This window comes from Grammomys surdaster, unplaced genomic scaffold (genome assembly GCF_004785775.1).
Source record: "Grammomys surdaster isolate TR1022 unplaced genomic scaffold, NIH_TR_1.0 169, whole genome shotgun sequence".
Taxonomy (NCBI): domain Eukaryota; kingdom Metazoa; phylum Chordata; class Mammalia; order Rodentia; family Muridae; genus Grammomys; species Grammomys surdaster.
The window spans coordinates 9,059,541-9,075,989 of record NW_021604617.1 but is presented as its reverse complement, the minus strand read 5'-3'; the positions used below and the strand labels follow the sequence as shown (position 1 = coordinate 9,075,989).

The following is a 16,449-nucleotide window of genomic DNA, read 5'->3' as shown; positions in this document are numbered from 1 at the left end:
AAACATCTTCTCAAGTCCTAAACAACTTAAATTTAATTGTGGACTATCTAGTCTTCAACCCCATCAGAGACTTGAGAAGGGAAAAAAAATATTATCTGAGTATTCAGGAAGTGTAGGCAAGCCCTTCCAAAATTATAGAAATGACAGACAGTTGGCTGCCTGGAAAGCACTGGCCCAAAATATCTGGCAGACCTTCTGTGAAGCAGGAATTTTGCAGGACTTGCTTACCCTGCATTGACAGAGCTTGGCAATCAACTTCCCTGCATCTGTTGGTCCTTTCCAGACAGCATTCTGTCTGCAGATGAAGTTAGGGCATTTTCTTTGCCTGGTGGCCAGCTTGCCATGAATGAAGCCCTCTCTAACTGCAGGTCCTTGGATGCTCATCTTCTTCTTCCAAGTCAATGGGGTGCGGCCAGGAACACACATGTCTCAGTGTCAAAAAGCCTTAAGTTAATAAAAACATCTTTATCTTTTTATTTTTAAATAGTTAAGAGACTATTCTAATAGCTATAATTACAGTGCTTGTCTTAATGAGAACTGAAATCAAGCATACAAAACAGTTGATTACTAACTGTGTATTGAAAGCAGTAAGAGGTTCCACGACACCAAATAAACCAGTTCTGAGATTTCCCCAAGATAAATTCAACAGCTCCAGCTTCTTCAGTGTTTATCAAAATACAAAAGAAAGAAGTAGAGGGCATTTTTCGATGGTAAATCGGACTCTTGCAGGCTGAGGGAGGAAGCTACTCCACACGTGGCAGTGGGGGTACTCCAGGATGTGGGTCTGTAACGGTCAAACCTTCCCACCTTGCACACACTCCTGCTGGTGAGACTCAGGCCTCCTGCCAGCGGGTCCAAGTGGGGCCAAGAGTAATCTGGGTATGCAGGTTGCCATTGGGCCCTGCCACACACCAAGTACAAGCCAGGCCCTGCAGACCACAATCGCTCCCAGCCCACCCCTAGATGACCGTGTGAGCACAAGTACAAGCACAGTGCCATGGAATGCCGGTGACCCAAAGACAGGTGAGTCACGGGGCTCTACTGTAACCAGGCTGCGGATGGCGGTTTGTTCGTCACCTTCTCTCCTGTCCCCCCAAGGAAACAGGGGATCTGATGACCAGCATTCAAACCATTAACTGCAAGACCTACACTAGGCATAGCCTCCGCTCTGTGTATTCAAGTGTTCTTGTCCTGTATTTTTAACTATTTTTTAAAAATGCACTGAGTTTGGGTTAAAAACCAACTACCAAATGGATACCGACACCAGTCTTCAGCCCAATGGATCCCCGATGCCAGGTGCCCCTAGACCCAAACCCCTTCTCAGTACTGACAGTGAGTTGACTCTCTTTTTACAATAAAAAAGCTAAGTAATATTGCATAGGAGTACCAGAAACCGCCTCAGTGGAAACGGAAACTATTTACATTAAATAAAAACCTGGCTGCAGGCTGTGTCTGTCTGCACATGTACAGCACGGTGCGACACACACTGTGACCAACCCATGGAGACAGCTTCTGGCACTCAGGACCACAGAGTGGCACGTTTGCCACATGAGAGGAAAACTGAGGGCGGAGAAGAGGACGTGAGGGGAGGGAGGGGCCTGGTTCACTCTGGTTCCGGAGCTGATTAGACTGCCAGTCTAGTCCTTCATAGAGCCCGTCCCGGCTGGTGGCACAGGTAGCCTGAATGTACCAGTTCCTGTGGCGTAGAGAGTGCAGCCCCAGCTTGCCTGCGATTCCTGCATTCATGGCATTGGGGAGGTCCTGCTTGTTAGCAAACACCAAGAGTAACGGCATCTCTCGGAGTTCATCCTCAGCTAGCATCCTCATGAGCTCTTCACGGGCCTCGTTCACACGCTCTCTGTCATTGCTGTCCGCTATGAAGATCAAGCCTTGGGTGTTCCGGAAGTAGTGGCGCCACAGCGACCGAATCTCGTCCTGGCCATCCACCTCCCACATGGTAAAGCTGATACTCTTGTATTCAACAGTCTCCACATTGAAACCAATAGTGGGAATGCTAGTCACAATTCCGCCCAGCTTCAGTTTGTATAGAATTGTCTTCCCTGCAGCATCCAGGCACACCATGAGAATGAGGTTTTTTAGTTATTGTTTTTTTTTTTTTTTTTTTTTGCCAAAAAGGCCCCTGAAGAGGTTTGCAAAGATATTCTCCACGCTTGTAGACAGGTGGACACGTTACTGGTTAAAGACCTCCGAGGTGGCTACTCCCAGCCAGGCATTGGGTTTGCTCCCACAAGATGGCGGCGCTGATCTAAAAACATCTTTAAATGCAATATTCGGCAAGTCTCTGAGGTTTTTGAAGACCATCCATCTATTCATAGCACGTCTGACCAAGAAAACTTTGACTGTCTCCAGCTATGTATTATCTGTTCAACCCAGAAAATGTATTTCTATGATCTAGTATCTGACATGACCATGAGTTTGATTGTCTATTAAACTTGTATTTCTTAACTGTCCTGCCCAGCAGGACATTAAACAGGGGTCCGGGGAGGTCACTTGAAAGAGAGGAGTGGAAGCAGGCAAAGATGCAAGGAATGACGACCTGTCTATAATCTGATCAGATCACCATTTTTGCTTTTGCACACGCAGGTTATATACACAAAAAGGCAGGATGTGGGGAAGGGGATGACGCAGAAGCGTAGGTGTTCAGGGGGAGTACAGATATCTTCCAGAACAGAGTGTCAGCGGGGTGAAGGTTCAGGGGACAGACCACTATGACTTCTATGATTCACTTGTCTTTATCTAAGTTGGTACTATCCACCAAGGTTACCCGTCTACAAGGTCTATGTATTCATCCTGGCAATTTTCCACCAAAGCTGCTTGTTTACAATAGCTTCTAGGCATCTGTTTCAGTATTTTTCCAGAGACCCAAGACTTTGTGTTAGCAGGTATGTATGTCAGGCCTATGGGTGATTTTAGGCCTATGGCTGATTTTAGGCCTTCAGTGTATAAGCAGGGCTGCCCCTGAGACTTAACCATCTCTAATAGTTTGCAATAGCAGCTATTAAAAGGGCGGGGACTAAACCTTGTATTTTGAAATAAGTTGCATAGGCATAATACCTACACAGGAACTGAAACATACATACATTATGTTGTAACAAAATTAACCTTAAATTTTGTATCAATGTACAAAGATTTATACCAATGAAAACCTTAAACCTGTATGAATATACAATAATCCATTAATGTAAAAATTACCTTATTTGAGAATAGCAATAGCTCTAAGTTGAAGAGTAGAATCATTAATCTACCCTTTTACTCTATTTCTATATAATAATTCCATATTCACCTGTTTTCTTCTCAACCCCCTTCCCTATATCTACAAAAGGAAGAAGGATAGAGAAAAGGAAAAGAAAGATAGAACTCTCTGAGTCTAAGCTTCCTATTTTGTTTCCTCCCTGTCCAAAACCATAACCGTTTGTAACCATCCCCTTAAATTATAATATATCTATAATTTATAGAATGACTACTGTAGGGTTTTACTGCTGTGAACAGACACCATGACCAAGACAACTCTTTTTTTTTTTTTTTTTTTTTTCGAGACAGGGTTTCTCTGTGTAGCCCTGGCTGTCCTGGAACTCACTCTGTAGACCAGGCTAGCCTCAAACTCTCAAACTCAGAAATCCACCTGCCTCTGCCTCCCAAGTGCTGGGATTAAAGGCGTGCGCCACCACCGCCCGGCCCAAGACAACTCTTATAAGGACAACATTTAATTAAGGCTGGCTTACAGGTTCAGAGGTTCAGTCCATTATCATCAAGGTGGGAGCATGGCAGCATCCAGACAGGCACAGTGCAGGAGGAGCTGAGAGTTCTACATCTTCATCAGCTGCTAGCAGAATATTGGCTTCCAGGCAGCTAGGATAAGAGTCCTAAAGCCCACACCCACAGTGACACACCTACTCCAATAAGGCCACACCTTCTAGTAGTGCTACTCCCTGGGCTGAGTATATACAAACCATCACAATGACCGAAACCATTCATCTCAATTTAAGGGAATGGGTGATGGTCTTTTAGTGCATGTTTCCTGCTGAATTGAGGTGAAGAATTCCTTTTTAGGGGTCCAAAGGTAATTGGGAAGGTGGTTAAGTCAAAAGAAAGCTAGCTGGCATTTGTTGTCCAGTCTCTGGGTGCTGTAAAAATTCAGACTTAAGTGAAGTCCTGACTGCATCGGTCTGTAAGGCTGAATGAAGGCTTTTGAGGAGAAAGCATTGAAGCAGTTTGATGTAGGATCAGGTGGCTCAGTATCCCCGAAGGTGGATCTTGTCAGGGCTGCTTTCTTTGGGTCTGGTCGCTCCATTCTGTGTCATGTAAACCTTTACAAGTAATATATAGTTTTACAAAAACATTTGCATGGAATGTGCAAGGTACACAGATCAGTTAGGGATGATTTTTCCACTCTCTGTCTAGGCAGGTGAAAGACATCTGCCTTTCTTTTTGAGCGAGTGTGATTATATAACCCAACTGCAATATAAGTCTCCATTTGTGCCATCTGAAAAGATGGCATGTAATACTAAGTCATGAGAATTCTGTAGCCAACAATATTTATTGGCTACACATAGCTGGAGTTTTGGCTGGAGAGATTTTTGTTTTCCAGTTTATACCCAAATAGAGGGACCAGCAATACATCACCTGATTTTCTGCTGCCTGTCTGTAGCCGGGATCTTGGATTTCTTCCCCTGTCAACTGTGGTTTTTATCAGTTGGGATGGAATCCATAGTTTTCCTTCCCCTGTATGGACATATGGACAGCCGCCCATTCCCTGCCTTCCTTTCTGAGTTCAGGATATCATTAATATAAACAGGAAAAGAAACTGAGTTCACTACAACTGTTTGTTTTTTAATCTCCTCTCTTCTGTTTTTAGATAATTAAATTGGTTGGTGTGTAATCTATATACCATCATTTGCCAGTTATCTGTGTAGTCCACGAACCTGGCAAAGCGTGCATTCATGTCACTCTGGACAGGTAGTTGATTTCCGCCCCTAAGGCCTCCTCATATCCCTTGTGGTCATTCCCTCTCCTTACCCAGGCAGCTTATCCAGGCAGCGAGTGCCCTGCGATTGTTACATATGTCTTTGGCCTTTCCAAGAGTCTATGTATTTTTGCCTGCACGCCTGAACCACTTGCATGTCTGGTGCCTGCAGAAGCCAGAAGAGGACACTGAATGTCTTAGAACCAGAGCTGAAGATGTTTGCAGCCTGCCATTGTGTGCCAGCATAGTGGGAATTCACCCGGGGTGCCATTGTGTGCCAGCATACTGGGAATCCACCTGGGCTGCCGTTGTGTTGTGTGCAAGCGTAATCCACCTGGGAGCCTCTGGAAGAGCAGCCAGTAACTGCTGAGCCACCTCTCCAGCCACATATGGGTAATTTTTGTTTTACTTTGTATTTTTAAGACAGGGTCTCATTTTGTAACCCTGGTTAGCTGAATTCCAGGCTGGGCAGAGAAAAAGTAATTAATAATTAGGAGGAGAGTTGATGAGGTAGAGGTTTGGTCTAGAAGGTTCCTGCTGTGTATCCCATGTCAAATAAATATTCTCCATCTTTTTCAAATTAAACCTAAAGGGCTAAATTTCCTATTTAATATAGACCAATAAAACATCAGACCCCGGACCCCTTTCGTTGAAGCCACACAAAGAAAAATATCATTCCCCGTTATAAAACTAGTTCAGGGCTGGTGGTGCAGCTCTGTCAGAGCCCTTATCCCAGTACATCCAAGACTCCAGCATCACAAGGGAAAACAAAACAAAACAAACACAAACAAACAGAAAGGAGTTCAAAGAATCAGATTTGGCTGAGGATGTAGGACAGTGGTTACAAAACTTGCCTAGCTCCCAGAAAGCCCTGAGTTTCATTCCCAGCACAGCACAAACCAGGTATAACAGTGCAAGCCAGTTAAATCCTAGCACTCAGGAGGCGGAGCGGAACAATAAGAAATCCAAGGTCATCTCAGGTAGATCACAAGTTTCCCATCAGCAAGTAACACACAAGAGCCTGCCTTGAAAAAAAAATTAACGCCTGGAGAGATGTCTCGGCAGTTAAGAACACTGGTTACTCTGTTACAGAGGACCCAGGTTCAGTTACCAGCACCTACATGGTGTGGGGCAAGAAAGCAGTGCCACTGGGGGAGCCAGTGATGGCGTGAGTGCCATCACACCACATCTAAATCGTGAAACATCCTGAGACAGGCGGGAGTAGGACTGCTTCCTCCTTGCTCTGGGCCTGTATGTCTCAGTGTGCGTAGGCCCTCCGACCCCCACCTCCACCACCCTTGAGTTAGTCAGGTAGCCTGGTGGCCACATTACAGGTTAAAGATCTCTCCATATAAGGACTTGTGCAGCTAGCACCTGGATTCTTCTTCATGCAAATGAGGCATTCCCCACCTCAGCCCCAGCCAATGATAGCGCTTCCCAGCACTTGTAGCAGGAGAATTTTTTAAAAGTGGCAAGGTCCAGCTAGCTCCCTAGCCACTGCCATGTTCCTGCTCTAAGTTCTTACTCTGACCGTAGTGTCGGCTAGTCAGAAGTGCCAGCCCTAGATCCGTGAGATGTTAGCATGGCGGCTACCTCCACCAATCAGCTTTGTGGAGTCCATGCCCCCAAACCCAGGGGCTAACCTCCACCCGCATGCAGTCGATAGAACAATTTTAATATCCAGTAGACTCTTAATGCTTACGATTATCTAATAGATTTATGTATTAGCAAATGCTCAATACACAAGATGCCCACACAATCAGAATTGTTAACCCAATATCTAACCTTTTGACATGAGTAACTACGCAAGACTCCTAGAGACACACACGTCTTCCTCCATCTTGTTTCTTTCTTCTCCCTCCCTTCTTTCCTTCCTCCTCCCAACTCTTCACTCCACCTCTCCTCTTCTTCTTCTTCTTCTTCTTCTTCTTCTTCTTCTTCTTTTTTTTTTTTTTTTTTTTTTTGGTTTTTTCGAGACAGGGTTTCTCTGTGTAGCCCTGGCTGTCCTGGAACTCACTCTGTAGACCAGGCTGGCCTCGAACTCAGAAATCCGCCTACTTCTGCCTCCCAAGTGCTGGGATTAAAGGCGTGCGCCACCACCGCCCGGCCACCTCTCTCTTCTGCTCAATCACAGAGCTCTATTGCAAATACAATGGGCAGGAGAGGTTCCAATAGATTTATATATCAACAAATGCTCAATACACAAAATACCCACACAAATAAAATTGTTATCCCAGTATCTAACCTTTAGATATGAACAACTACCTGAGACTGCTAGAAACACGAATGTCTGCCGCCATCTTGCTTCCCCTTCTCCTTGTCTCCCTCTCCTCCCAACTCCCAGCTCCACTTACCTCTTGGAGCCCAATCACTGAGCTCCACTGTAAATACAATGGGCAGGAAAAATCCTGCCATATACACTCACCCACGAAGACCCCTACCCACTCTCCAAGGTTCATATAGGCCTTGTTCACCCCCAATAAAGAGAGCTGTTTCACTGAAAACTGTCTCTGGAGAAGGTTTTTTTCTCCTGCACTCAGGCCGACTAAGATCCTGCTAATCCAACCTCCCATCCAGCCTGGTGCAGCCTGGTGACTTTCCTGAGGGGACAGGCAGCCCCAGGCCAGCAACATGTGGCTCACAACCATCTGTAACGCCAGTTCCAGGGTCTCCATTGTCCTCTTCAGCAGGCACCAGGCACACACATGGTGCACATGCAGACATGGAGGCAAAACACACTAAATAACTAGACCTTAAACCAACGATCACCAGAGAATACGAACAACTGTGGAAGGTGGCTCCCTAGAAGTGAGAAAGTGTGACAGCCATTTCCACCTGTAACAATGGCAGCTATAATCACATCTTACAAACATGTAGCCTTCGTCTTCTCTGACACGCCGACACCAGCTTGTTTGCTACCTCACCTTGATAATTAAGCACCTCTTCATTTTTTTGGGGGGGGGGTTCAGACTGTTTCTCACAAAACTACTCCTTTTCTACTCCTCGGTCAGCAGACAGCTTTCTCGTCTTCTTGCCTCTCTTGTTTGTCTCCTGGGAGGGTATGTAACAGGGTTATGAAGGGGCTCACCATGTAGCCTCACTGGACTGGAACTCCATATATAAACTAGGCTGCCCCTGAACCCCTATTTATTCATTTATTTTTTTTTAAAAAAATCTTTAATTTACTCCTTGACAGTTCTATACAGGTATTCAATTATCTTTTTTTTTTTTTTTCAGAGACAGGGTTTCTCTGTATAGCCCTGGCTGTCCTGGAACTCGTAGACCAGGCTGGCCTCGAACTCAGAAATCCGCCTGCCTCTGCCTCCCAAGTGCTGGAATTAAAGGCGTGTGCCACCACCGCCTGGCCGTATTCAATTATCTTGATGCTATGTACTCCTGATTCCTCTGAAGTGGAAACTTAAGGGTCCTTTGGAAAGTTGGTTGGATGGTGTTTTGCTGGAGCACATATGGGAAGGAGTATTGTCCTGAAGTGAGCACAGGTGAAAGACTAAGGCAGACTTGTGAAGGAAGGGTTTCCCTGGAACAGACACAGGAGAGAGGATGTTCTGCTAAAGCAAGCACGTGAAAGGACACGTGACGAAGGATTCTTTTCTAACTACACACATGCATTGGTCCGCCTTTCATTGTGTAGTTGAGCTGCATTTGTCAGGATGCCACAGAGAGAAATACACCAGAAAACTTCTGGTGGTGTGCTGCAGTTTTTTGCTGCTTCTGCAGACTCGGGCTGATTGGCAGAGTGATGTCAGCTGAGACAGACCATGTGCTAAGACCATGGAGGACACGTGATGTTCAGGAATCGAAGGACCGTGATGTAAGTGGATCTAGGCTTCCTTACTGAGCTAGCTGTACAGTGCTTGTGGGTCTCACGTCTTCGCTGATCTTTGCTCCTGGCATCTCTCTGGGTTCCTCCTATTGACTTAAATCGAGGATGAGGCCTAGCTGACTCTGCTGGTCGAGCCACCAGCCACCACTGCTGATTCCTGTTTGCTATTTAGACTCTAGCGAACTGGACTGCTGGCGTATCATCCATGGAGTGTTTGTGAGTGGGTAGAGCTGCCGTTACTGACCTGTAAACAAAACGGCTGATTGAGTTCAGTGAGTGTTACCTACTGAATGCTGGCTGAGCTTGTCGGCTTTGTGTGGTAGCCCCAGCTGCAGTGAGTCCCAAGTGGAACGGCTGAGTCACCTGAAGACAGCCCTTCCCAGCACTCCTCCTCCTCCATCCTCCCAGCCCTCCTCCTCCATCCTCCCAACACTCCTCCTCCTCCATCCTCCGATTCCAACATCCTCTCCACTGGGTCCTCTGACATGCTCCCCAGAGCCTTTGGCAGAGCTGTATGTGTGCGCATGGCATAGATCTTAGACTTAAGTCTGTGCACCCGGGATCATTCAGGCTCAACACTTGAGTTGCTCGTGTCCCTGCGTTTGCCGCTGCCCACTAAAGAAGATGCTTCTCTCACCAAGGTGGACAGCAACTATGTGTGTGAACGTAGATGCTTAGAAAGCCAGCTGACAGTATGCCCACTTGGCAGGACAAAGAAGCAGGTTTCTCTCTAGAGCCTATGATCTCCTGAGCCACACAGGCCTTCATCCAGGCCCACAGTTTATCAAGGAACAGTGGGAAACCTTTACTGGGTTTCCGCAGAAAATGCACTGCCGGACAGTAAGTAGCTGAGGATTAGCTATTGTACGTTATGTTGGGGGCTCTGGAACCTAGGAGTAGTTTGTAGTGCTGGGCGCCTGGCTCTGCCCTGAGGGATTCTGGGTTATCGTGGAATGTGAGAGATAAGGAATTCCAGTTATGGGCTCAGGCTTAATTTGGGGATTTGTTTGGCGCTGTGATTAGAGAATGCCAAGGACAGACCCAGAGTGTGACTGGACACAGAACAGCTTTATTGGCGTCGGACAATCATTTTCTATTAAGCAAATTAAAAGTTCAGAGCTGATCCAGGCAGTGGTGGCTCACACCTCCTTTAATCCTGGCACTTGGGAGATAGAGGCAGGTGACTCTGTGAATTTGAGGCCAGTCTGGTCTACAAAATGAGTTCCAGGACAGCCAGGGCTACACAGTGAAAGCAGAGAAACAAAAACAAAAGCAAACGAAAGTCCAGGGCTGATTGGCATTGAGAGAAATACATACCATTTTTTAATGAAGAAGAAAAGAATGGGAGAAAGAAAGGGTGTGGGTTGGAGTCGGGGAGGTTGGAAAAATCTGGGGGGAGGTGAAGGAGGGGAACCGTGATCAGAATATATTATATGAATTTGTTTTCAAAAAGAAAATGAGAGGCCAGGTGGTGCTGGCACACCCCTTTTATCCCAGCACTCAGGAGGCAGAAGCAGGCAGATCTGGCCAGCCTGCTCTACAGAGGAAATTCCAGGACAGCCAGGGCTACACAGTGAAACTCTGTCTCACACCCCACCCAACCCCTGCCCCGCAAAGAGGGGGTGAAAACAATAACAACAAAAACAGAAAACAAAACAAACAAAAGTCCTTGGAATAAACTTAGCCAAGGAGACAAAAGACTTCTGCAGTAAAAACTTTTTTTTAAAAGAATTCTTTATTTTATGTATGTGAGTACAATGTCTTCAGACACACCAGAAGAGGGCGTCAGATCCCATTACAGATGGTCATGAGCCACCATGTGGTTGCTGAGACTTGAACTCAGGACCTCTGGAAGAACAGTCAGTGTCCTTAACCACTGAGCCACCTCTCCAGCCCCTAGTATTGAAGAAGGCGTGAGAAGGTCAAAAGACCTCCGTTGCTTGTGGATTGATACAAGTAATGATTACTGATTATTTGCGTTTCACACAGTGCTTGCTTCCCATTCCCAGGTCTGCCCTGCCACTCTTGTGCCCACTCCAAAAAAAAAAAAAAATTAAGAGGAGAAAAGAAAAAATACACCAACTCCACAATTTGTGTTGCTCATAAACTCATTGCAGCCTGATGAGACGCCCAGCGGTCAGCCCCTGAAAAGATAGCAGAGTCCTTCCCCGATTTCTCCCCCACCTATCCCACCTACACGGACAGCGACCATCAACTGTGAAAAGCTACACTTCAGCAACTTTAACACAATCTTTAAGGACTCTCTTCAATGGCTTTCTGTCTAGACTGTTTCTGATTTGGAAGGTGGGGGGTGGCGTGGAGGGGATGCTGATGTAGAATTCTTCAATGTCTCTCGTTCTCAACTATGAGTCTGGAGTCCTCGATGTTACTGCAACAGACATTTCCCTGCCCACACCAGCCTGCAACAGCATGACTCCCATGACTGCATGGACCACGGACATCCACATGGTCTCTGGCCACATCATGGACCTGGGACATCAAAATGGCCCCAGCATAGCTCATGGATATCAACACATTCCCGGTGGCAGTCCTGATCACAGCAACGTGGTAGCACGGACCACAGACAGCATCGTGGCCTCAGACACTTTCTCTGACTCTTTAGAAATCAAATAAGCAGGCAAACCAAAATAAATTTTTAAAAAAATTAAATAAAAAAAAACAGAATAAACAAAAAAGACAAAGCAGAAAAAAAAGATAAGAGACAAAGAACAGACATACACAGACACACACACATTCACATAAACACACAAGTGTGCACTCACACACATGCACACACTTGAATGCACACAATCCATAAAACACAAATCAGCAAGTATAATACACAAACAAAAGACCAATATGACAAAAAAAAAATGCCCAGGCAAAGCAACATGAGACAAAAGGTCTTCAAAAATACCATTGAATTCACTTTGTGTTGGCCATCTCTGGCTGGGCACAGGGTCTGCCCTTGAGTTTGGTTAAGATAGCCAATGAGACTCCATTGGAGAAAACTACTGTTTGCTTTGCAAGTAGATATCAATACCAGGGAGCTTTTTGATTAGGAATGGACCCCAGACCCACTTCTGTCTCTCAGCACTGGGACCTTGTCTGACTTAAACCTGTGCAAGCCCTGAGTGTGTGGCCACAGTCTCTGTGAGTTCATGTGTTCAACTGTCCTGTCGCATCTGGAAGATACTGTTTCCTTGGAGTCAATCATCCCCTTTGGCTTGGCTGTTTTGTTTTGCTTTGTTGTTATGATACAGGGTCTTTCTGTGTAGCTTTAACTGTCCTGGAACTTGCTGTATAGATCAGGGTGGCCTCAAATTCAAAGATCTGCCTGCCTCTGCATCCCAAAGGCTGGAATTAAAGGCCTTCCTCTGGCTCTTCGAGTCTTTCTTCCTCCTCTTCGGCACAGCTCCCTGAACACTGAGGATGGGTATGATGAGGACTTTCTATTGAGGACTTAGCAGTCCAAGGGTGTTCACCGTCTGCACATTGTCTGGTTGTGGATATCTGTGGGAGTTCCCATCAACCAGGACAGAAGCTCCTCTAGTGCACGGATCTGAGTCCCATCCTCTTGTGGCCACTGAGGGTCCCAGGTAGAAAGTGCGTCTACATATCTGTGGCTGACCCAAAGGAAGGTAGTTGGGCTAAAAGGGCAGGCTGGGAGGGTCTACAGGAACAGCTAAGCTGGGTCCCCATCAAGAGGGAGTATGGGAGAAGGGCCACCTGCAAGCAGGGTTACGGGATTGGAAGGGAGACTGAGGATATCAGAATAGAGGATAGGAAGGAAAGTGAAATGCGCCTGCCAGAGTCCCAGCTTGATGTGCTCACTGGAATCTGGTTTCTGATGGTGGTGGTGTGGGGGTGATGGCATCTCTGGGACTAGCCAGAGACCTGGGACAGCAGACTCCTGGGACCAGGAGTCTATGGGGATGATCCAAGCTGACACTTCTAGCAGATGGGGATATGGAGACTGAATTGCCACCTTCTACAGCCAGGCAGGGCTTTCAGGGGAGGCGGGGACACCAACCCACCCACAAAACCTTCAACCCAAGATTTATCCTGCCTACAAGATGTGCAGGAATAAAGATGGAGCAGAGACTGAGGGAACGGCCAATCAATGACTAGCCCAACTAGAGGCCCATCCCATGGACAAGAACCAATCCCTGACACTATTAATGAAAGTCTGCTATGCTTGCAGACAGGAGACTGGCATCACTGTCTTCTGAGAGGCTTCATCCAGCAGCAGATGGAAACAGAGGCAGAGACCCACAGCCAGACATTAGGCAGAGCTCAGGGAGTCTTGTGGAAGAGTGGGGCTTAGGTTTGAGGGATCAAGGACACCACAGGAAGACCTACAGTGTCAACTAGCCTGGACCCATGGAGGCTCACATAGACTGAACTACAAACCAAAGAGCAAGCATGGGCTGGACCTAGGCCCCCCCTACATATCTGTAGTAGATATGTAGCTTAATCTTCATGTGGGTCCTCTAACAATTGGAGCAGAGCCTGGCTCTAACTCCACTGCCTGCCTTTGGATCCCTTTCCCTAACTAGGCTGCCTTGTCTGGCCTCAGTGGGAGAGGATGTGCTTAGTCCTGTTGCAGCTTGGTGTGCCAGGGTGGGTTGATACCCATCATGGTCTTCCCCTTCTCAAAGGAAAAGGGGAGGGAGTAATGGGAGGAAGGGGTTGTGAGGTGGGACTGGAAGAGGAGGATAGAGGGACTCTGTGATCGGGGATGTAGAATGAAGAATGAATGAGTAAAAGCAAGCTTTCTGCTCTTTCAGAGGACCTGGGTTTAGTTCCCAGCACTCGTAAGGAAATAACCATCAGTAATTCCTTTTCCCAAGGATTCAACACCCTCTTCTGGCCTCAGTGCACAGATATAAATTCGAAAAGAAACATTCATACACATAAGCTAAAAATAAATACATCTTTTAAAAAATAGGATATATCTCAGGTTGTTAGGAATTATTCTTCTGTAGACTGCCAACAGATGAGAGGTGTGACAAGGACGATATAAAAGACAAATGAGAAGAACAGGCATTAAAAAAAAAACTTTCGAGAAAAAGAAATACCCTCTGGGTCATTTTTCCAGAGCTGGACTATACATTTTTGAGAAATGAGCCAACACTGTGCTAACAAAGGACTTAGAACAGCAGGATTACAGTTTTGCAGAAAGGTTAGCAATCTATAACACAAGTCAGTCATCATCCGTTCCACTCATCTTAAGAGTTGTTTGTAAAGTGATTGTTTGAAAGATGTTAGCACAGGCAGATGAACAAACCTTGGGTTTGTGTTAAGGCTCAGTTTCTTTGACAGTTAAAAACCTAAAATGTGCCGGGCGGTGGTGGTGCACGCCTTTAATCCCAGCACTTGGGAGGCTGAGGCAGGTGGGTCTCTGAGTTTGAGGCCAGCCTGGTCTACAGAGTGAGTTCCAGGACAGCCTGGGCTATACAGAGAAACTCTGTCTCAAAAAGCCAAAAAAAAAAAAAAAAGTTCTGTTCTTAGGACAGTGTTCCCAGTGCCCCACATGGTGGCTCACAACCCTCTGTAATGGGATCTGATGCCCTCTGTTGGTGTGTCTGAAGACAAGAATCCAAATTAAGTTTATAATGTAAGGTGACAAATGAAGATCCTCTGTCTACATATTGTTACACTATATGGTTCTTTTCTGTTGTTGGACTTAGGCTGACCTTATGGCTGCTTAGATTTTGTTTTGTTTTGGTTTTTCAAGACAGGATTTTTCTGGGTCCTGAAACTTGCTCTCTAAACCAGGCCGGCCTGGAACTTAGAGATCTGCCTGCCGAGGTGTGTGCCGCCAGGCCCAATCACTATTAAGAAAAAGATCAGACAATGAAGCTCATCCCAGAGACTGATAACAGCTTTTCCTGTTTTCCAATCCTTGGCCAAACAACTCTAGTCGTAAAATAGTGTCAGAATTTATTTTTAGTTAAAATATTTATTTTATCTTCTGTGTAAAAGTGTTTTGTTTGCATGTATGCCTGTGTTTTGTGTCCATGAAGGTCAGAAGAGGGCACCAGATCTCCTGAAACTGGAATTATAGAAGGCTGTGGGCTACCATGTGAGTGCTGGGAACTGAATCCAGTTCCTCTGCACCAGCAGCAAGTACTCTTAACTGATGAGCCATCTCCAGCCCACAGTATTTAGATATCCGCTTAATGGCTGCCCCCACCCATCCCCCACCCATAGTATTTAGACTTCCGCTTAATGGATGTCCCCACCCATCCCCCACCCATAGTATTTAGAGATCCGCTTAATGGCTGCCCCCACCCTTCCCCCAGAACTCAATACAAACAGTAGCCAAACTGGGTTACAGTCATATATTATTTTCTCCATTTTCAAAGGGTTACAAGCATAATCAGAGCAGTCTTCCAGGATGCTCCAACAGGGCTTGTCAAAAATTAAAAGGCAACATTGTTAATCCTGCTAATGGAGCTCTGTCTGACATCAGAGAGAACAGAAAGCATCCTTAAACGGGAAAGGAAACCAGAAGCTACAGTGCTCCAGTTTGTTAGGGCAAGCTGATACGGAGTTCAGACTTGGGAAAGAGGAAGTCCTCAAGAGCAATCATGTGACAACCACTATGAAGTCCCTGTGGACTTCATAGGCTGGCTTTATGTCAACTTGACACAAGCCAGAGTCATTTGGGAAGAGGAACCGCAGTGAGAAGAAGCTGCTATCAGACTGGCCTTTGGCAAAGCTTTGTAGGGATATTTTCTCGATTGCTGATTGATGTAGGAGGGTTTGGTTCACTGTGCACAGTGCTGCCTCACTACCCTGCTGGAGGTCCTGGGTGCTGTAAGTAAGCAGACTGAAGCCAGGCAGTGGTGGCTCATGCCTTTTTAATCCCAGCACTCAGGAGGCAGGGGCAAGGAATCTCTGAGTTCGAGGCTAAAAGGGGGAACTGTTGGGAGATGGTTTCATTCAGTGTGTATTAAGATGCTGATTGCCGGGCCATGGTGGCGCACGCCTTTAATCCCAGCACTTGGGAGGCAGAGGCAGGCGGATTTCTGAGTTTGAGGCCAGCCTGGTCTACAGAGTGAGTTCCAGGACAGCCAGGGCTACACAGAGAAACCCTGTCTCGAAAAACCAAAAAAAAAAAAAAATGCTGATTATTGCGCCTAGAGATCTGGTCACAGTCCTGATGTTGAGGACATCATGATATTTGGAGCATGTTCTCTCAATGATGGGTAAAATTTCTTTTCCATCACCTCTGATTGATTAATAAAGAGATGATTCAGCCTACAGTCGGGCAGAAGACAATAGGGTAGGACTTCATATCCAAGTAAGGGGGTCCCAAGCAAAAGGAGAGAGGAGGGAGGGAGGGAAGGACCTGGACAATTCAGCCCGAGATCATCAGGGGAGCCGCCATGAGAACATGTATGGAACAGAGAGCCAGGGCAAGGCTCGGAATGCAGGTAAAGGCCCACCAGAAACACCAGCCCTGGCACCCATGAGACGCCAGCATGGGAGATGGCTCTGCCAATCTCCCATGCTGTCTCCACAAGGCTGGGCTGAGCCCAGACCATCCTGCCATCCATTCGGTACCTGGTAGAAATGAGACTCTAATGCTTAAAGATTATCCAAAGGCTTT

The 16,449-nt window shown here is 46.3% G+C and overlaps 1 pseudogene; it reads right to left on the bottom strand.

Moving 5' to 3' along the window:
• Positions 1-1,398: 1,398 nt before the first annotated feature.
• On the bottom strand, positions 1,399-7,284 carry LOC114620579 (annotated as a pseudogene).
• Positions 7,285-16,449: the final 9,165 nt, after the last annotated feature.